At 46.5% G+C, this 23,163-nt stretch overlaps 1 protein-coding gene across 4 annotated transcripts in view; it reads right to left on the bottom strand.

The window, feature by feature from the left end:
* Kif6 (kinesin family member 6) overlaps positions 1 to 23,163 on the bottom strand; it is a 285,185-nt gene that overhangs the window by 77,768 nt on the left and 184,254 nt on the right. The window lies entirely within an intron of this gene.

Raw genomic sequence — 23,163 nt, 5'->3', positions numbered from 1 at the left:
GGTCCTCAACCAGGAATTAGTTACACACTCCACTCCAAAGCCCATAGTGGGAGGTCCCCAGTCTATGTCCAACTTTAACACCCTAATTTGCCACTGCCTCTTGCAGGCCAACTCTCATGGCTTGGCTCTGCTTTCAGCACAAATTCTGGAGCCCAGCCTCAGAAAGTAGGTCCGTTAGAGGAAGCAGGTGGCTTCTTGCACCAGTTTCTCTAGTGAGCAGCCTCCAGAGAAAATGGTTAGTGCAGGTGTATACATGCGTCCTCAGGAGAACCCAGGTCACAACTAAGTTTTGGATAAATCTACAAACTTTTGTCTTTTGAGAGAGGATCTCTTGTAGCTCAGCCTGACCTCGGTCATTCTCCATGGCCAACCGTGATCATGAACTCCTGGCTCTACCTCCCAAGTACTGGCCCATGTGTGCTACCAAGCTGGTTTAGGCCATGCTGGGAAAGGAACTCAGGACTTGGTGTGGGCTAGGCGAGCACTCTGTTTAAAAAAATTCTGCCATACTCCTCCTTACTCCATCCTTCCGGAGGCTTCTCTTCTATTATCCGATACCTCTGCTGATCTTTGAAGTCAGCCCCAGCCAGATGTCATCTCCCTGAACCCACACAGAACAGACCGTCCCTCCACCAGGCTTGTGTCTGGGACAGTCAGTCCAGCAGACACTGTCTCTGTACATGATACTCCTTTCCAGGGAAGTGCAGATCCCCCCTCCCCCAGGGCCACAGATCATAATTTTATCTGACTTCCTAGTATTTTGCTCAAGGTTTGCATTCAGAAGATACTCAACCTATGCCTGTCAGTCTGTTAAGTTGGGGGGGGGGCAGGCCTGAAGAGGATGGGGTGATGAACCTGTTTTGACTGTTGGAGGAACACAGCCCAGGGCTTTGGGAAACATATTCTTAAGAGCCTTCATGAATCACCCCCCCTCCCCCTGACAGCCCCCCTCTGTTTCCCTGGAAAGAACTCCCGCTATCTCCTATCCTCTGCTTGAAAAACTGGCCCAGCCCATCTGACACCAATTTCATGACTACTGTGGTAAAAATAGCACCACGAGGTGTGTCTGAATGGCACTGCGGTGATGCAGTGATGTGCATGGCACCCCACCCTCTTTGGTCAGGGCTCAGTTCTGCCTCCGTCTGTCCCACACAGTCCTGAATTTACTTGAGACTCACTGAGATCAGCTCCAGCACACAAGAGATACTCACAGGGTGTACATCTCCCCAGTAGAGCCCAAAGAGAGGCAAGGAAGGCATGTCTTGGGTCTCCTCTGTCTCCAGGCTATGCCCAATTGTAACCCAGTATGCTTTGTGCTGTACAGTTAGCTCCACAGAGGACACACTGGGGCTTTCTGTGGGACCTCTTAAGGCTGCCTCCCCCAGAGGAGCCTTTCACTCCTCAGATTCCAGCAGGACTGGGACTGAAGAAGAAGTTCCATGGCCTGGCCACTTCTTCTCCAGCCCCTGGCTTCTTTGTTATGAGAACAGTGCCCATAACATTCTTGAGGAAATAAGTCTGGAGGAGAACTTGTAACCAGCTAGACAGGCTCTCGGTTGTTCCTGTAAAGGGGTTGTGGGAACAAGGAGGACATGGAGGCATTTCCTTAGAGAATCTAGAAGGTTTTGCTATGAAAATTGGAGCCATCAGTCTAACGTGGTGACTATGAGCCGCTAATTTTTGAAGACTGGATAATTTAAAAGACAAGAACTCGCCTGTTCTTACCACTGGGATAATGGCAATTGTGTTCCTACTATTCTGGAGAACGCATTCTGGAATGTGGGTGGTTTGACAGTGTTGATCAAGGGTAGGTGGATGTGGGTGTAAACAGTCAAAACCTGGCAACTAGTTTTCTAAGCCATGAAGAGAACAGGGTTGCTGACCTCACTGGCATATCTGAAGGTGAAGCACGGTCTGGATTCTGCAGAGACTTCAGAAGGCTGCTGCATGGAGCATGCCACCGGAGGTCCACGCCACCGGAGGTCCACGCCACCGGAGGTCCATGCCACTGGAGGTCCATGCCACCGGAGGTCCATGTCACCAGAGGTCCATGCCACTGGAGGTCCACGCCACTGGAGGTCCATGCCACCAGAGGTCCATGCCTCTGGAGGTCCATGCCACCAGAGATCCACGCCACCGGAGGTCCACGCCACCAGAAGTCCACAACACCGGAGGTCCATGCCACCAGAGGTCCATGCAGTTGCCTGAGGGATGGATGCTGTGAGCAGCTGAGCCTCATTCCCATCCCAGCCTTCCTCCTGGCGGCCCTTGCCTCTGTGCACAGACATCTCTCTCTCTTTTGATTAGACAGATACACTCAACTTGAGGTCATCCCCCAAGGTAGAGAACAACTTTACTCTGTTGAAGGATCATCTCTGCTTTGCTTTCTCTCTTTGGATTTAGAAAATATGCTCTCCCTTCTGTGAGCAGCCCTCGCCATTAAAAACAGGCGTTTTACCACGAGGAAGAGTAAGGAGAGCAGACTCTGTACTTGAGAGCTCACTTGCTGAGGGTACTATTTATTCCCTCCCTCCAGAGGTGTTTATTTATTGTTGGCATAGTTGCTAGGCATGAAGAGATGTGAGATTGGATGGGTAGACTGAATCTTTGACGGTCATGCTTAAGGTGCTGAGAGTCCAGCCACGGAGAAAGAGGACAAACAAATGATTGCATTGCAGCTTGCTGTACCACTGAGAGAGAAGCAGGAAACGGTAACTGATCTGAGATCGGGCTGTTGGGAGGTGAGAGCATCCTTCAGGATGGAGAGGTATCTGTGTCTGGGAGAGGTTCAATATCCTGGGTGGAAGGGCAGACACGGTGCCTGTTAAGAATTCTGTTCTTCACAGGGGCTGGGAGGCCCATGCTTGGTCCCCAGCACTGAGTAAGCATGTGGTGTCCAGCATCGGTACTGTGATCCTAATATCTGGAGGGTGGAGGTCAGAAGATCAGGAGTTCAAGATTACCCTCACTTATATACGGAGCTTGAGACCAGCCTGAGCTACATGCTGTGCTGGCGATCAATGCATGTGGATGGCCTTGAGTTCATGAACCTGCCTCGGCCTCCCGAGAGCTGGAAGTACAGCTGTTCTCCAGCATGCCAGCCCATGGCTTTGGAAGAGCACGCTGAGATACTGCAGGGGATGCAATGCTTGTCTCTCCAGTATTCCTCTACCATCATCCTGCTGGGCAGGTTCACACCCTGTACCATGTGAAGCTGGAAGTCAACACTCCTGTCCCATGTGCTTCCACCCCTTTCCCTACAACAGCTACCCACTGCTGGCTTTGAGCCCTAGCTCCAAGAAGCTTTTACGTAAACACAGCTTGGCAGTACCACTGTCTCAGGAGGAGCAAAGAGAACGTCTGCGGTTTGCTGACAGTTTACAGGGTCTGCAGAGCATAGAACTGACCAGGTCTCCATCCCAGTGTTTCAGAATTAGGTCCTCACGGAGGCCTTAGGGGTTCTGACCTGTCATGATTTGTTTGCCTATAGGGAACTGTAGGTCTTAGATCCCAGAGCCAGATCACAGAAAATGTGGATGGCTACAAGAAGCCTCCTGGCTTGGTGAGTCACAGAACCACCTTTAACCCATGCAGAAGTGTCCCCTAAATGCAACCGCACATTTTTTTGGTGGTTAGCTGGAAGACATTTACAAATCCAGAAGGCAGGGTGCAGGTCTATTTTTGACAGCAACTGAGAGCACTTAGATAGAGATGCAGCCCACAAGGGATGCTCCAAACTGGTCTTGGAGTTCCAAAAGCACCAGACTTTGAGGGCATTCAATTCTTATACACTGGTCCCCTGCCTCCTTTTTTTATTTAAACATTTATTTATTTTCATAGATATGAATATTTGCTTGCATGTATGTCTGTGTGCCACATGCATGCCTGGTGCCCACAGAGGCCAAGAAGAAGGCCCCAGGTCCTCTGAAACTGGAGTTGCAGAGGATTATGAGCCACCATGTGAGTGACAAGAATGGACAAGTCCTCTGGAAGAGCAGACAGTGCTCGTAACTGCTGGACCATCTCTCTTGCCTCCTTTCCTCTTATTTTTATTGTTCTTTTATTTTTTAATCACCCTATAAGTGAATCCCGTATTTTACTACAGAATATAGTTCAGAGTGTTTGGAAACTCTCCTGACCCTAACATAGGGTTCCATGGAAACCGAGTAGAAAGAGCCCACAGGGGCGGTGGAGAACTTCTTCTGTCTTGGGCCTGCTGTTGGACTTCTTTCAGTCTGGGGCGTGTGGACCTCAGCTTATTTTCCTGGCTGTTCTCACACAACCTACTACTGCTTAAGCTATTGCCTCAAAACTGGCCGAGGTGAACAATGAAGCCTTGAGCTATGCATGCTGCAAAGTGATTTTTGTGCACCGAGAGCCAGAAATATATTTTTTTGGGAGACACGTCTTCAATGCAGGGCTCTGGTTTTCTCTGACTGAAGAAGAGGGTGAAGAAAGGAAGACCAATAGGACAGTTGAGACGTGCAGGGTAAAGGGAGGTGACTTCCAGAGGGAGAGAGGGTTTGGAGGGAAACTTTTGCAATGGTAGGTGACAGAATGGCTCTGATCGACTGTGTGTCTGTATAAGGAGAGCAGGCCATGGGCAGGCATCAGGTATACTTTTGTATGGTACCAATAAAGGTTTTAAATATTGTTTTGTATTTTATGTCAATGCATGTGCTTGACCAGTACCCACAGTGGCCAGAAGAGGGCACTGGATCCTCTGGAACTCAAGTCGCAGACACTTTTGAGTCGCCAAGGAGGTGCTGTGAATCAAACCCTCGTCCTCTAAAAGAGCAGTCAGTTCTCTTAACACATGATCCATCTCTCCAGCCCTTGATATGAGGTTTTTACAGGCAAGAAAAATTCTAATTGTGAACTGCATGAAATATAATATACAATATCTTCCTATAAACAACTAGAAGAAAATTCCATTCCATTCCTGCCTGTGTGCCTAAGTTAGAAGGAATAGACAGGGGAATGGGAAGGAGGAGGAGGGGCAGGAGTAAGAGGGGAGGAGGGAGGAGACAATGTGTCAAGATGAAAAATAAAACAAGAAACTCAGGAGGCTTATGAAGATCCAACGGATGGTTAGTCATCCAACAGTCTCAAGAGCTGTGCCATGACCAAGGATGTCCTCAGGGAGATAAAAAGGAAATGAGGGTCCCAACCAGAGACTCTGAGGGAAGGGCAAGTCAACAGCTTGATGCAGGATAGAGAGTAAAGGAGCTGCAGACGATGCACTGAATAAAGGCACTGGGTAACTGAGGGCTGAGGTCTCAAAGAGACAGGGACTGGACCCGAGGAGATGGTGTGTTGGTGAAGCACTTGTGTGAACACGGGTTTGGATCCCCAGCTCCTACATAAAAGCCAGGAGTAGTAGGGGCAGACGGTTACCCCGGAGCTTGAGAGGTAGAGATAGGCGGGTCTCTGGACTTCACGGGCCAGCTAGATGAGTTGAGCTTTTGAGCTCCAGGTTCAGTGAGAGACCCTGCCTCAAAAACTAAGGTGGGAAGTGACTGAAGAAGACACTCCACATTGACCCCTGGCCTTTATACACTTGCACATAGATGCACACACAGATGCATACACCTATGTGAACATGTACATACAACACACACACACTCACCAGAGAACCATTTTGAGTAAGATCAGAAGGGGCATCTGAGACACCAGCTTCTCTTCCTTCCCCATTGTAGAGAGGATTTAGCAAGGAGGAAAGTTTTAGAGGCACTTGAAAGGGAGGGAGAGCAAATCTTCAGCCCCAGCCGGCTGCTTTCCTTCCTCACACCCATGGAAGACATTGCTAACCACTCATAGTGTTCTCTGCCAGGGAAACTAATTACAGCATTGGCACTTGTGGCAAGTGCTTTGGGCAGGCTTTGTGGCACTCATCTCTGCCTCAAAAGCTCGTCCTTCGAGGGGTAGCTTCCAGATTATAAGCCGGTTCGGTGACAAGTGGCATTTAGTAAGCTTCCTCTGTCCCCCTTCATCATCCCCACGGCTTTTGTTTTGCCACTTTAGGAGCTGGCACACAGGCCATCCCTGCCACACCCCGCCTCCTCACAGTGGTATGCTCGTCTCCGAGAGCTCCAATTATCGAGAAGATTGTGCAGAATGAGAAGTCCTTCCTCTACATTTTCTGCCACCAGGGTGATAGAGGTCACTGTAGAAAGCAGTGTCATCTGCCATGATTCTGTTTGCTTGCAAGGGCCATGATTAGCCCAGCTACAATTTAAGGGGTTGCTGGGTGCCGTCCAGTGGGCTATGCAGTCTGAGGATGAGGGGAAGAAAAAAAAAATACAAAAAAACCACTTAGCCATGGCCAAAGTGACTGCAGATGTCACAAATACAGAGTGGATCTTTGGCAAGGCCAAGAACGATGACCATTTAACTAACTTCCTGCTTTTGACCAGCAACTTCCGGAAGAGGCCAGCGGCCCAAGGCTTTGGGGGTCAAAGGTCTGCATCCCAACTATCGCTGTCACCTGGGCTAAGGTTCTCGGATGAGGACCCGCCTTGCAGTTTCCCAGGCTGCCACATAAAAGATAACAGAGGGCAGCCTGCAGTTAGAGGATCCTTGGGTGCTGGCTTAGGCCAGGCTGAGACACAGCAGGCTTGGCAAGGGCTCCTGGCAGGAGAGCAAAAGGAAGATGTGAAGTGGAAAACCACAGAAACCTTAGGAGACCCACCCAATGGTGGCACCATGGTTAAGTAAATCAAATGGGTTCTTGACTCCCAGAGGCAGAAGTCCCACATGCAGGGCCATCCCACGTGGCCCCAGCGGTACAGAGCTGGTGGGCTGGGCAAGATTAAGTGGTTGGCATGCTCCGGGCCAGCTGTGTTTCCCGTTTGCCTTAGTAACCCTGTGTGATTCAGTCTCCTTGCGCCTGTGGCTCCCTCTCCTACTTTCTCCATGGTAAGCACAGTAAGGCTCAGCACACTAAGCAAAGACACTGAGCAGTAGCCGGAAGGGAAGCTTCTAGAAGGCACTGTGAAGACCCCTATATGGTGGTCCTGAAGGCCAATCACCAAAAACACTCATTTTTCTCAGCTGAGCCCTCTATGGTTTTCATGTAGTAAATATTCTCATCCAAGACAAGTACCCATGTGTGTTGTCTGGAAACGACAGTGGACAGACATGGGCACTGAGCCTGGAAAGCAGCCTGGGTCCTGCTGGTATTTCTGGGATTTGGAGCTAACTCAGCCATCTGGGGGATGCTGTTGGTGCTCCCACTGCCAGGCTGGGCCTGGAGTTCTCAAATGTTTCTGATCATCTTTAGTTCTCTGATGTGGAGGGTCTGAAAGGGCCTCAGTGTCCAGTACCGTGACAGGACCTGTATGTCCTGACCTGTGTGCCCTGACTCTGACAGACCTGTTAAACATGAAGCCTGCCTTGCTCTTCAGTTTCTACGTCACTGAAGATGTCCTGGGTTACTTCCAAAGGACAGTCAGTGGAACCCCGATGTCTTGTAGGTGGGGGACTAGTCCTCTCACCACTATCACCCTGTGCTCAGGAGGCAGTGGCCCAAGGGTCATAGACATGGCCTGTCGTTTGATAAATGAGGCTAGCTCCCCTGTCACCTAAGTCAGCCATGCGGCTCATCTCTGTCTTTATCTGCATATATGTTTTGAAAGGAAAAAAATGAAAGCTCTTGTAGCTAGGTAGAAAAACAAAAAGAAAAACAAAACAAAAGCAAACTCAAAAAAACCAAAAGCAGATGTTCCCCATTCCCCCGCCCCAATGCATTGTCCTTCAGATGTGTGTGCATTTAATGCAAAATTTCTGCCTTCTTAGCTCAGAAGATGCAGTGAACCAATTAAAATTTTAATATGTCTATGTTCATCATTTGTGTGTGTGTGTGTGTATGTGTGTGGGCATTCTCTGTGACATGGAATTGACACAACCTTCACAACTCTGCTGGTGGGAACCAGGCTTTGGAAAACATGTTAGAGGCACTGCTTGGCTTTGTAAGTTAGTTCTCCCAGTGGTCCGGTTAGCTGTGCACTATTGGGCCCATTTCTGAGGTTAGGTAACAGAAGCTGAAAGAGACCGAAAGTCTCTAAATCAACTTCGGCTGAGTGGTAAGTATATACTGTGCTCTCAGGTTTGACTCAACAAGCCTCTTTCTTAATTTCTCTACAGAAAGGGACCTTTACTGAAGCATTGGTAACCAGAGTACATGTATTTGAGGTGCACAAGTTGACAAGCTGATGATGAGAATAGAGTTGACAGAAGTTCTAATGCATAGATCCATCTTGACCTGTACCCTCTGTAAATTTCACGTGTGCACCACAGGGATATTATTAACCTGTTAGTATTTTTAACGATAGGCACACAGTACTGTACATCAGATACCCTGGATTTCCTCATCATGTGGCTGAAAGTTTGTGTCCTATGCCCAACACCTTCTGGCTCCCTCCAGTGCAAATTCCACCTGGAAATGACTGGGTGCCTCCTGGGCGATGTATTTCTACAACCCTCACCTCCCAGCCTCCCTCCTCTCTGGACCATGTCTAGAGTCCTCAAAGCATATAGGTCCAAGCTTGCTTCCTGGAATGCTGTAGACACTGCAGACAAGCTCTGCTGACTGAAGAGATGGGCAGAGATGGGACGTCGCTGTTGAAAGTGTGGTTAGTCTTACAAATAGCACTTTAAAACTGTATGTGTAACTCTCTTGTGTTCTTTTTCTGCATATAAATTTCACAATATACAACCATCTGTGAATCACTCGTTTAAAGGTCTGAGAGGATGGAGGGATGGATGTGGAAGAGCAGCAAAAGCAAAAGCCTGAGGAAGAGTTGCAATTATCACGTGGGTGCCAGTGAATCACCTGAAAGGCCACTGCTGAGAGCTGTTCCCAGTATGAGAACCATTTAACACATTAGGATAGTGCAGAGAGCTGGGGATTATGTGTTGTACAAGGAGAGGGAGTGGTGAAGCGGAAACATATGGTTTCTTTAGAAAGTCAGTTGTGTCGGATGGTGGGGAAGATGCGTGAAGGAGTGTTTTCCTGAAACAGACACAGGTAAAAGGATGTTTTGCTGAAGCAGACACAGGTAAAAAGATGTTTTCCTAAAGCAAACATATAGAAAGACACATGATATTAAGAAGGAGCCAACAGACACTAGACAATGCTAGATGGTATTTGTACACCTTGTTATTCCTTAATGGTCATTATTTGTCATGACTTCATAGAAAGAAACACACAGACACACATACACACAGACACACACACACACAGACACACACACACACACACACACACACACACACACACACACTTCTGGTGGTGTTTTGGAGCCTTCTTGCTGCTTCTGTGGACTCGGCCGATTGAAAGAGTGATGACAACTGATACAGATTCAGGTGATGTTTGGCTGAGACCATAAAAGAACGTGTGACATTTGGAAGAAATATAAATAAGAGTCAGCAGACAGTGATGGAGGCTTACATCAAGGATCTTCAGTTTGTTGAGAGAGCACAACAGAAAACTTCTCCTGGCATCCTTGCTGGGCCTGCTCTCTCCTGCTGACTTGTGCAGATTCAGTAGAGGCCTGGCTGGCTCTACTGGGTCATGTTTATTATCCTGATACTGCTGAACTAGACTGCTGGTATATATCCTGACAACACAGATTAGATTTGGCCCAAAGAACTATTTCTAGACAGGTCCACTTCCCCCATATCCTAATAACCTTTCTTTTTCACTACCCCTGGTGGGTGATGGGTTAAAACATTTAAAAACCTTTATTAAAGATAGGGTTTTAAAAAGTTAAGCCAACAGAATGGCTTTAACATCTGGGCTGGCTCCATAGCTTCTGTGCTCTCAGCTTCCCCCACTACAGCAACTCCACTCACTCCACAGCAGGTCCTTCTTCTGAGACACTTCCTGCACAGCCAGGGCCTTCCTCATCTTCCTGCCTCCTGTTGGGTGCTTACAGATAGCCACCGCTTGGGCTTTCCTCTGGTAGCAATGGAACCAGCAGGATCTATCATTTTATCAAAGGCCAACCCTTCCTTTTTCCAGGCTATGGTTCTCAGATGTCTCCCTGGACTTTCCTCCTCCCACTCTTCCTCTTCTCTGACCTAAGCAACCCCCTACCTTTCTCGGATTGTTCCCATCAGCATATTTTAAAAGCCCCTGGTGACTGAGTTAGGGATAAATGTTGATATATATAAACTGGTAGGTACAGAAATGTAAGGTTAGAGCATCCTTGTTCACGAACTGGAAAGATGACTGTTTACAGTGGAATGATCAGACTATTCACTGGATACGGAGGGCTGGGCACAGTGGGGTGTTGCTATCTTCAGGGGAACATAGTCTCACAATGTTCTTCCTTTACCCCATTTATAGTCCAGCTCTCTGTCTACTTCTTTAATGCTTTTCACACACTGTGAAAAATGCCTAAACCATGTATTTTCTGCATTTTCCATCTAAATATCCCTCCATTTCTTTCTTTCAATGGAGTTGCAAACTGTCCATCTAACACACTGGAACTCATCTTTCCAGATCCACAAGGACCTTAACATTCCAAAGCCAGTGGTTAGCTTTCTCTTATTTTAGCAGAGCTCTTATTAAACACTGGAAGAGTGCAGTCAGGAAGTGTGTGGGATGCCCTCTTCAGTCAGCCTGGAATGGTGGGAACAGGTGTTACTTCCTCACTTAGGCACTATGATGGTTAGCATTTAACTACCAACTTCCGCAGCCTAGAATCTCCTCAGAAGACAGCTTCAGCTCGAAGGGTACTGGACGGGTAGAGGGATTGTCTAGGTTGCCTGAGGTGGATTGATTTGATTGTTAATGGACCCAGCCCACTGTAAGGTAGGATCATTCCCCAGGCCCCACACAGTGTAAGAGTGAAGAAAGCTAACCGAGAGTCTCAATCAGGCAGCACGGGTATGATAGTTTCTCTTTGCTTCCTGACTATGAATGTAGCATGACCAGCTGGCATAAACTCCTGCCACCATGATTTCCCTGTAAGTATGGACTGACCATTCATAACCCCTTCCTTCCCTAAGTTACTTTTGGTCATGATATTTGATGGCAACAACTGCGGTATACGCACAAACATACCATATAGCTCCCATATGATTCCCATGCTCTCTTCTCCCAATGGAGTGAGATGATGGTAGTGGTTCCTGTACAGCCTCCATCAACCTGTGTGCCTAGAATAATGGCGGTTCCCCTACCTGCCCAGATCCATATTGTTACCCAGTGTGAATGAAGATGCATCTTACTATAAGTCGCTGAGATATGGTCTTGATTTATAGTGAGAGAATACTTAGTTTATCTGGATTAATGTGCATCAGTTGACAAAACTGACCACCTCTCAGCTGTCTGAAGCGCTTCCTCCCCAGTCTACTGTGACACTGTCTTTCTGATGCCCATCCTAGCACCCCGACACCTTCCTGCAGCAAGGAGAGACACCAGACAGCAGGGGAGGGTGCCTATAAAAGACAAAACCAAGGAGGGAGGCTGTGCTACTGAGGGCAATCAGAGGCTTGTTCCTGCAAGGCCGCTTCTCTGCAGAGACATTTTGGGTGTCAGCTTCCCCGAGGGAGTTTGGCATTGAATTTCAACTTGCTTTCTAGGAAGACCTGTGACCCTGAACGAATTTATGCAGGAAAAGCCACTAGAAACCTGTGTCCTAGAAACCAGGATCTTGAGCTTGACTCCTCTAGTCCCTGACCTTCATATGGGAAGTGGGTGAGCCTGCAAATGTGTCTGTGTGGTTGTGGAAGTGTGTGTGAGTGAGTGTGTGTGTGTGTGTGTGTGTGTGTGTGTGTGAATGCATTGTGTGCCTGGGTACACTGATATGATGGGACAGGAGAGAAGGGTGACTGTGAGAATGGAAAGCCTGAGCCCAGGAGCAAGCACAGTCTCTGAAAGATTAGATGTGGTGGGCATGGAACAGAGCTCGAAGGGAACTGGACGGTGTGGTGGGAATCTCCCCGTGTCTGATGTTTACAGGTGGTCAGTGACATACACACCTGTGCATGATGGGAGGAGATGGAGGGTGGCAGGAGGAAGGGCCTGGGGTGACTGTTCACAGGGGTGGGGGGTGGGGTTCAGGGTTTTTGAATCAGAGGCTAAGGGGAAAGGCCATTCAGGATCTGGAAGAATTTATGTAATTTCTTCACTTAGTGTGTTTGTGTGTATATGAAAATTAATAGCTGGATTAAGGAAACATCCCAAGTAACCACCAGCAGAAGAATGAATAAATAAAAGTGCAGTTTGAGACTAGAGCGGTGGCTCAGTGGTTAAGAGGATTGACTACTACTCTTCCGGAGGCCCCGAGTTCAATTCTCAGCACCCACATGGTGGCTCACAACCTTCTGTAATGGGATCCGATGCCCTCTTCTGGTGTGTCTGAAGAGAGCGACAGTGTACGCATGTGCCTGAAATGAATAAATAAATAAATCATAAAAAGATAGTGCAGTTTATATACACATAAGGGGATTTTTCTGGCCTTAAAGTAAAACAAAGGTGTGTCATTTGGGAGAAAATGAATATAGGAAACTAGAAACGAGCACAGTGAGCGAATCCAGCCATGCGCATATAGGGCCCCTGCTTGTTATATAGGTCTATAAAATCAGATTGGTGTGCTTCATGCAAGTAAGATCAAGGAGAACAAAGTGTCTGGGTAGGAGAGGCGGGGAAAAGGGAGAGGGTTGAGACCTGCTGTGAGTGTGTAAAGAAGACTTGTGTGCTAATGTCCTTAGAACACAAACCATGTGAAATGGATATATACAGTGGAAATATAACACGTGGTCCTGAAGAAAAAGAAGAAGAGGAGGAGGAAGGAAAAAGAGTAAGGAGGGGACAGAAGGGGAGGGAGAGAGGGAGGGGGAAAAATCCTCTCTTTAAGTCAGAAACAGAACTGGGCTGTGGAACACTGTGCCAAGTGCATGGGGCCCTCATCTCCCCTCTGTGTCATGTGGCAGGAAGAGGAAGAAAAGATGCGAGGAGTTAAGTGACTTAATGAAGAAGCGTTTTGAGTTGAGCCAGATCGGCGTCTTCTGCAGTAGAGAATGTTCACTGGCTAATGTTCTGGGATGGCATAGCTGGGAGCTGGTGTGGCCCATTAAGAGGATTTGCCCCCTGTGCCTGGCCCGGAAGCTGCCTCTCACTTCACTGGGCTCTCTAATGAGCTCCGGGGGAGCACTAGGCAATAATTGCTCTCAGGGTAAGAGGGACTCAGAGGCAGCAGACTGAAAGCCCCTCTGGCTAGACGTCCTCCTGTTAACAGACAACCAGTCTTTGAACTCATAATTATGAGACATGGGGCTCCTAGCCTGGTTGCAAAAGTGACTCATTTTAACTCAATTGTTAGTGTTTGTCCTGTTACCAAATCAACTATTCTATATTAAGGGGGGGGGGGTGGGGGTGGAAAAAGGAACATTTTTATTAAAAAGAGCAGAGTGATTAGAAAGAGCTCAGGCTGTCCTATGCTTTCCAGACATGTGGAGCACAGTCAAACTCAGCCCCGTGGCAGCAGAGTAACAAGACCCATCTCAGAATGGATGAAAGCTCGCTCTCACAGCCAAGGCCGGAGATTACTGCAATGTATGAGTCTTCGGATGTTCTCCCCTCCCCCCCTCATCCAGTGCACTTGGTTCCATCGGAATTGAGGCAACAAGACGTACCTTTCATTGGGTTGGTGTGACTCACAACTTTATTAAAGAGTCAGAGATAGGAGATGCCACTGAGTTTGCCCTGGGCTAATTACTCAGACAGATGGAGTGACAGACCCGGCAATCATGTGAATTAGTGTGATCTGGTGACAGGGGTCTGTGCAGGAAGGCGAGTGATAAAGCCTGCTGTCACCCAGCCTGCTCCAGGGGGCACATGCTACATCAATAGTCTTTGCCTAAGGAAACAATGGCCGAGGCCATTACTCCCTGTCAGCTGTGAATTATCTGAAAAAGATGATTCTTAGTCTTTTGATGCCTCCCGTGTAATTAACACTGTCCAGGGCCACAATAAAGAGAAACAGACCCAGAGTGGATACCAGGCTACACAGTAGATGTTTTATGAAAGAATAGTATGAGGTTTCCAATTAACTCTTTTAAATGCCTGCCTGTCTATCTGCACCACTGAAGACAATCCCTAAGCTATGAGGAAACTTGGCTCTGCGTGAAATGGTCTGGTTTTCAAATTTGATATCCTTTCAAATTGCTTTCCACTGAAAGCTGTTTATCTTGTTCTTAAAACCATGATTTCTTGACAGTTCCACAGAAAGAATCGTTACTAGAAAGTGTGTATGTGTGCATGTCTGTGTGTGTGTATGTATGCTTGTGCCTGTGCATGTGTGTGTGAGTGTGTGTGAGTGAGTGTGTGTATGTGTGTCTCTCTGTGTGTATGTATGCTTGTGCCTGTGCATGTGTGTGTGAGTATGCCTGTGCATGTGTGCCTGTGAGTGTGTGTGAGTGAGTGTGTGTATGTGTGTCTCTCTGTGTGTATGTATGCTTGTGCCTGTGCATGTGTGTGTGAGTATGCCTATGCATGTGTGCCTGTGAGTGTGTGTGTGTGTGTGTGAGTGCATGCATGTGTGCGTGCATGCACACATGTGTGTGCATGTGCCTGCACATGTGTGTGCAAATGCACATGTGTATGGTAAGGTCAGAGGTAGACATCAGGTGTCTTCTTCAACTGCTCCTCAATTGTATGTTTTTAGATAAGGTCTCTCGCTGAACTTATAACTGGCCATTTTGGCTAGACTGCTCACCAGCAAGCTCATACACGCTCGCCTGCCTTGCCTTCTCAATACCAAGAGTAAGGAGTGCAGTGCCCTGCTGGGATCGGAAAGCTAATTGTGTACACCTTCTAAACCTCCTACATAAAATACACCCATCAGTCTCCTCTGCCCCGTACTGATCCCTGTAGCTGAGAAACAACAACTATGAGCAATTGAAATAAGGCCAGAATACAACAGTCACCGATCACCCCTACCAGCAGGCTCAGTGGCTGTACACACTTTTGTGGGTTTGGGCCTGTCTGCCTGTATTGTCTGGATTCTTGATTGTATTGTTCTGTATTGTTCTTGTGTATGGACACACCATTCTGCATTCTGGCATATTCCAGCCTGCATTCTCATGTGTGTTTTTGTAAGTGTGAGTCTCCTACATACTGACTCTATTCTACCTGCCCATCTAAGGGATCCAACTCACAAACGAGGAGGAGCGTGGAAACGGTTGCATGGTATAGAACAGACAGTATTGACAGAACATGATGCTTAGCTACTTAGGGGAGCAGATACTCAAATGCTGTTGAATAAAAATTAAACTTTGAGCTGGTTTTCTTTTTGTTTTAAGGAATGCATTAGCTAAACTCGTATAATTGAAAGGTACAAAATTATCTGACCAGATATTTTGGATACAAAGACTCAGAAGCCAGTGCACCTTGGCTTTCCATGCCTCAAGAGCATTGCTCTCTCGGCTCTGAACAGCCCCTTGTAAGAAGCCTGAGTGGCAGGCTCCACTTCCTTCTTACAACTTCATGTCACAGACTGTCTCTTCTGGGAAGTGTCTCAGGATGCCTACTTAGAATCATGAACTCAAATCTTGCATTATCTCACATTCATTTCAACATGTAAACAATGCTTGCTCACTCTCAGAAAACAAGTAGGCACATATACATGGCTGTGCTAAATGGGTTCTCAGCAGAGTTTTGGAAGAGATCAACCTCAAGTTATGATTTGCTTAAAGCCCAGCTAGACCATGGTTGGTGTCCGATTTAATAATAAGAGATGCCTTCTCAACAGAAAGTCACGGCGGGGTGTTAATGAGCACTGCTTGGCACCAGCTAATAGGTGAGGAGAGAGGGTGCGCTCTTTGCCAGTAGATGGCAAAGCAGTGAGGGAGAGGCGAGAGGCGGGAGCAGTTGACTGGCTAGTCTCAAATGCCCTGCCACTTCTCTTCACCTCTGCCTTCTGCTCACTCGACACCAGTTTGTGCAGTAAAAATAGAATTTTCTGTATGCATATAATACCAGGTTTTCCTAGTACGTGTATTAAAACGAATAGGTGGAGGCTGGTGAGATGGCTCAGCAGTTAGGAACACATACTGCTTGTGAAGGACCTGAGTATGGTTTCCAGCACCCACAGCTCACTGAGTGCCTGTAACTCCAGCTCCTCGAGATCTAGCGCCCTCTTCTGGCCTTCACAGGAACCTGTACTCAATGCACACACTCCCACTTACATAATTTAAAAAAAAATGAAGACTCATTCTTAAAAACCAATAAGTAAGATTCGTTTCAAAAACATGTGCAGCTCATTTTACATAGTAGCAAGTTAACATGTAATCAATATTGATAAATTTCTTAAACATTACATTGATTTTTAGATATTAGATTTTTGAACTTTTTTACATTGTTCAAACTTTCAGCATATTCATTCGAATACAAAGTAATATTAGGGACATTTACTATCTATTTGTGTTTCATAAACTCTACAATCATAGAAAATAAATATAAGTTCGTGTTTTATAAGGATAAAATTAAGTAACGAAAATTACTGTCCTGTAATACCTGTAGCCACATGGACAAAACTGGCCAATCTTATGTTCATGTGACAGATGCAAAATGGAAAATTTCCCTGTTATGAATAGGCTGCATTCAAACAGAAACATGCCACAACACATTTAAAGTGATATGTTGTCTTATATAAAATAATAATACATCTAGTGGGTCCACTTTCATATTTAAAACAATTTAATTAAAATTAAGTAACATTAGGAACTTGAAGCCTGTTTTAGTTAGGGTACCTATCACTGTAATGAAAACACCATGACCAAAAGCAACCTGGGGAAGAACGGGGAAGAACGGGTTTATTTGGCTTACACTTCTACATTGTAGTCCATCACTAAAGGAAGTCAGGATAAGAACTCAAGCTGGCGTTGGAGAGATGGCTCAGAGCACTGACCGCTCTTCCAGAGGCCCTGAGTTCAATTCCCAGTAACCATATGGTGGCTCACAACTGTCTATAATGGGATCAGATGCACTCTTCTAGTGTGTGTCTGAAGACAGCTACAGTGTACTCATATAAATAGAAAAAAAAATCTTAAAAAGAAAAAAACTCAGGCAAGGAAGGAACCTGGAGGCAGGAGCTGATGCAGAGGCCATGGGTGGGGGCGGGGGGTGTTACTTACTGGCTTGCTCCTCATGGCTTGGTCATCCTGCTTTTTTATAGAATCCAGGACCACCAGCCAAAGGATAGCCCCACCCACAATGGGCTGGATCATCCCCTAACAATAACTAATTAAGAAAATGTTGCACAGCAGGATCTTATGGAGGTGTTTCTTAGTTGAGATTCCCTCCTTTCATTAACTCTTATCAGGTTGACAAAACAAGCTAGCACAGAACCTCAGCTGCACTGGACACATTGTAAGTACTCAACAAAGTAACAGGGGGAATGGCTGCCATGTTAGGCTGGTGGCTGTAAAGGCTGGAGATTCCTAGTGAACATGACTTTATCCTTCTCAGACCCTTAGAGAGCTTTGTGCATTTCTGGCCAAAGAAAAGTTGAGTGCAAGAAAGTATAGGTGTGGGGAACAGTGTATGTTAGAAACTTTTTGCTTTCTTTAAAAATTGTATTACTGTCATCATTATCACCATCATTATCTAATGTGTGTGTGTGTGTGTGTAATGTGTGTATAGGTGTATGTGTAATGTGTGTATCTCTGTGTATGGCTCTGTGTGTGCTTCTATGTGTGTGTCTCTGTGTGTATAATGTGCATGTGTGTATGATGTGTGTGTGCGTGTGTATAATGTGTGTGTCTGTGTCTCTCCATGTATCTGTCTCTGTGGGTATGTGTGAGTGTGTGTATAAGTGTGTGTGTATGTAATGTGTGTGTCTGTGTGCATGTGTGTGTCTCTGTGGGTATGTGTGAGTTTGTGTATAGGTGTGTGTGTATATATGCATGTGTGGTGTGTATGTACATGCATGTGTGGTGTGTATGTAATGTGTGTGTGTGTAGGTGTGTAGGTGTTCACTGGGGTAGAGGACAACTTTCAGGAGTTGGTTCTCTCCCTCCACTGTAGGATGCAAAGGATCAAGCTCTGGGCTTGACACTGTGACATGTGCTCTTAGGCACTGAGCTCTCTTAACAGCCCTGCTTCTTTGACCAAAGGACAGACTTGAGAGGAAGGACAGACTCAAGAGGAAGGCTCCCTAGCACCGTTCTCCATGCCCCCTGCTTTGACTGGGAACGTTATATGATAGCTGCAGCCAGGGCAGACATATCATATTATCACCAGGAGGTGACTTACCATGAGGATGAAAGTCAATGTGCCAAGAACAGTGAGCAGTGACCTCGGGTTCCCATGACAACTGAGCTGTTGAACTAGATTCAGATAAGAAAACAACGGCTGTGCTTCCCACCTAAGTCAGCAGCACACAGATGCTGTCTGTAACGGAAAGCATTCCTCATCAGTACAATGGCGTGGTGAGGTGAGATGAGAGCCTGCTTCGGTGCATGTGGAAGAGTTCAGCAAGGGCTGAAGACTTGCCTAGAGAAAGGAGTCAGAGCTGGAGGTGTCAAGACAAGACTAAGTATTTAGTGTGGATCAGATAACATGAAAGAAAATTCAACCAACTAAATCCTACAGGAGGAAATCTACCAGAAGTTGCTATTTTAATGTGTGTCAGTCAGGACTACCTGGGTCTAACTTTGTACCTGTGAATATCTAAAAGAGAAAGGAGACACAGTGAATTAAATTCTTCCCCAATGGCCTCTTCTTTCAACGTAACTGCAGGGAGCACCTTTAACCTCTCCCTGACATTTGGCTCCCCTCTCATGTAACCTCTGGGTGTCTTCTTGGTGTTTCCCTGAATATGACCCCCATTTACTCCTCTTTGTCTCCGTCCACGGCATGAGGCCAGGTCTTGAACTCCCAGCTTGAACCCCTTGCCACCCTCCACTTGCTTACCCGTGTCCTATCACTGCTCCCTGGCCTACTATCTCCAGGAATGTACTGATACTGTGTTCTCAGTCAGACGTATTTGTGTTAGCGGTGCAAATCATGTATTCTCTGTAGACCAGGTCTCAACTTTGAAAAGGGAAAGAAAGGCTGGCAAAGTGGCTGAGCAGGTGAAAGCACTTGTCAGTTAAGCCTGGTGTCCTGAGGTCCCTGACTGGGAATCATACGGTGAAATTAGAAAGCTGACTGTTGAACATATTCCTCTCATCTGCATACATGCACTGTGGCACAGACGAACAAAGACACACACACACACACACACACACACACACGAGAGAGAGAGAGACAGAGAGAGAGAGAGAGAGAGAGAGAGAGACAGAGAGAGAGAGAGAGAGATATTAACTTTTGGATTATTTTGTTTTATTTTTTGAGACAAGGTTTCTCTGTGTAGCCCTGGCTGTCCTGGAACTGGCTTTGTAGATCAGGCTGGTCTTGAACTCACAGAGATTTGTCTGCCTCTACTTCCTGACTGCTGGGATTAAAGGAGTGTGCCACCATACCCAGGAAATACATAATTATTTAAAAATTGGAAAAGAAATGAGAGAACCACCCCCCCCCCCAGCAATTCACAGAGACACGCACGCCTTCACGTTCTAGCACAACTTCTCCGTGACATTTGGATCCCATGAAAAACAACTGAAACTATAGGCCAATGTCATAGACACTCTTCTGTGTTTCACCTCCTGAAACATTTCTTGTCAACGAAAATCCTTTAGAGTCATTGAAATGGTAACTACAGCACCCACCCCTCGGCCACTCGTGGAATTTTCCACTACACATTTTTATTGTGGCTCTCTGTCACGCTCCTCTCCATGGCTACCAGTTGTCTCTGGTGATAAACACAAATTCCCAACCTTGGGCCCTGACAGGCACTCCAGCCTGCACCTGCTCTGAGCCTCTGCTGGTGTTTCCTGTTGTAGCCAAATAAATTGGCTCACTCCTTCCAGCGTATGACCTTCTTCTCGGTCACCATTTATCTCTCTTCCCCTCCAACTCCATGTCTCTGTTAAATCATTGATGTCCTTAAAATCCACCTCAGGCGGCTTCAGAAACCTTTCATGGCAGCTTTCCTTGGGTCTCAGTTGTCCTATTTTGTATTCATGTTTATGGCTTTGGCAGTCGCTTGCAGCCAACTGTATGCTTCTAGCAGACAGATCGTATGTTAGAGCATGTGAGTGGCCATTAGAAGGGCACCCATAGCCAGCAGGGCAGAGCCAGTCTCTGGCAGAGCACATTAAGAGATGCTCGGCTCTTAAGGGAAGCAGGGCTGCTCTGCTTAGCAGAGTGTTTGGGCTAAAGAGACAGACTACGGGCATTTGGGGACCATCAACATTTCCATCCTAAATGAACACATATTTATTTCAGCTGCTGAGGATCTGAAGGACCAAGGAGCCTTGTGTATGCGATAGGCTTAGAAAGCCCTTTTAGAAAAAAAAAAAAAGATCTCAAATCCAATGGCTGCTTTTGCCTAGTCAGTGCACTAGGTGAAGACCTGTGTGCTAACTCAAGGGTCCCAGTGAAATACCCAATCTCAGATCAAATGTTCCTTTCTCTCAGGTGGCCTGGGAAAATCATGAGGACCTGCTTAAGCACAATATCACAGTCCACAGCAGCCGTATGCCCACTCTTCGCAGCCTATGTGGGCTGGTACTCGCTGGTTCCCCTCCATACAGCCTGTATGCCGGGTGGGATGCTGACAAGCGTGATTAGGTTGAGCAGGGTTCATCTTAACAGTTCACCAGGAACCACTACTCACCTGATCACTGCAACTTGCTGGGGTCGATGCAGATTCACACCTGTGATGGATCAGAGGTCCTTTAGGAGTGGCTTTTTCCCATCTTCAGTTAATTAAAAAGAACCCTGATTGCACAGTGTTTGATTGAACACACGGTCCTGTGCATGCTGGGCAAGTTCTTTGCTTCTGAGCTCTGTCCTCAGCTGCTGTTTGGACTGAGAGTTTTGGCTTTGTGAACAGATAACTGGGGGTTACTGAAAGCCACGGGAGAGGAGACACATCTAAGTCAGGCTTTCCTAGTAGCTGCTTTTGCAAGTATTTATGTCCTTACCAGATGGCTGTTCATGGGTGCTCTTTGCTAGTGGGCCTGGGTGTCACAGTATTGATAGACACACATAAGCCTTAAATAAGATACCTCCATTTTCTGGTGGCTAGCGTCACTGGCCATCAAGCTGTCAGAGGAGGTCAAGGAAGAAGGACAACCACATAGTGTGACATAGAAACTATGTTACACATAGTGTGACATAGAAAATGAAGAGTCTTAAACCATTCTTTTAAAAAACTCAGAGCAATGACGCTGCCCTCCAGGGTGGTGCATGTACCAGAGAAGCAGTTGCTGGCTGTGAGACTTCACCTTGCCCCAGAGTTTATCTCCGTCATTACTTCACACAAGAAACAGTGAATGTTTATTATGGAAAAACCAGTTCCTACCAGTCAAGAGGAAGAGGTCTTTAACATGGATGAATGGATGGATGGATGGATGGATGGATGGATGGATGGATGGAAGGAAGAGTATTTCCCCACCTGCCCTCACCACAGCTGTGATCACAACCTTAGGACACAGTTTTGAGAACTGTAGCTATATAAGATCAACCATCAGACTTCTTGGAAAGCTGACTCTTGCCCAAATTACACCAGCGTAGAAGAAGATTTGAACCATGGATTGAACCTCCAGCTAGATTTCCTTTTTGTGAAGACCTGATCAAACCTTACCACCCACAGTGAGACTGCTGCCCTCATTATTCCAATGAAAGGGCCTTCTGCTGAGGTCAGTCTCCTCTTTCTGTCAATCCCAGTCTCACAAGGGAGGGCTAATCTTCCAAGTACACAGAACATAAAGAGATAGGTGGAATAATTATCCCTTTAATGAGATATTCTACTTATCCTTCCCAGAATCACCAGTCGCTCTTACACATCTTCCAGAGTACAGCGATCCAGCCCCACAATCTGGGCTTTATTCTTTCTCTAAAGCCCACTCTCTGACACGTGTCTGCACATCACCATGTGTCTGTCCATCATCATGTGTCTGTTCATCACCATGTGTCTGTTCATCACCATGTGTCTGCCCATTACCATGTGTCTGTGCATCACCATCTGTCTGCCCATCACCATGTGTCTGTGCATCACCATCTGTCTGCCCATCACCATGTGTCTGCCCATGTGTCTGTGCATCACCATGTGTCTGTCCATCACCATGTGTCTGTGCATCACCATGTGTCTGCTTATCACCATCTGTCTGTCCATCATCATGTGTCTGCCCATCACCATGTGTCTGTGTATCACCATCTGTCTGTCCATCACCATGTGTCTGTCTATCACCATGTAGCTATCTAACATCACGTGGATGCCCATAACCATGTGGTTGATTCCATGCTGGCATCATGCAAGCTGTGTGCCTTTCCTCTTCTTCTCTGTTCAATTTCTCCAGGCAGATACTGAGATTACATTATCTTCCCTGGATTTTTTACTTTCAGGCTCCAATTAAATTGCCCTCTTTGAATAAATTTGGCTTTGCTTGACTTTCAAATTTTTCCTTTTTTTTTTTTTTTTTTTAAGATTTATTTATTTGTATATATGTGAGTACACTCTCACTGTCTTCAGACACACCAGAAGAGGGCATCAGGTCCCACAACAGATGGTTGTGAGCCACCATGTGGGTGCTGGGAACTGAACTGAGGACCTCTGGAAGAGCAGTCAGGGCTCTTAACCGCTGAGCCTTCTCTACAGCCCCAAACTTTTCCTTTTTTAAACATTACTTAATTAGCAGGGAAAATGAACACATTTGTGCACCCACACTAATATTTAGTTGGCTGTAAAGACTTCCTGATTTCCTTTTGCCTGAATCTCTCCTATTCAGTTTCTCATCACCAATGCCTCCATTTAAATCTTCAGGCCACGCCTAAACCAATGCAGTGCCTTCTTGTTTGGCTGCTTGACTTTTGTTTAATCCTTCTCCTGTGCTTGTCAGAGATATCCTAAAATTAATCTGAGTTTCTCTTGGGTGCTTAAACACTTCTTGAAGTTCCACGGTGTTTACAACATCATGTCCAGATATCATGCTGTTAACTCCACCCTCAATCTCTACACACCCTGGCACATATGTACACATGTAGCTACATACGTGTGTACCTGCACATATACAAGCACAAACATTCACATACACATACATACA

Source organism: Arvicanthis niloticus, chromosome 17 (assembly GCF_011762505.2).
Source record: "Arvicanthis niloticus isolate mArvNil1 chromosome 17, mArvNil1.pat.X, whole genome shotgun sequence".
Classification (NCBI taxonomy): Eukaryota; Metazoa; Chordata; class Mammalia; order Rodentia; family Muridae; genus Arvicanthis; species Arvicanthis niloticus.
This window is presented reverse-complemented; position numbering and strand designations above follow the sequence as displayed.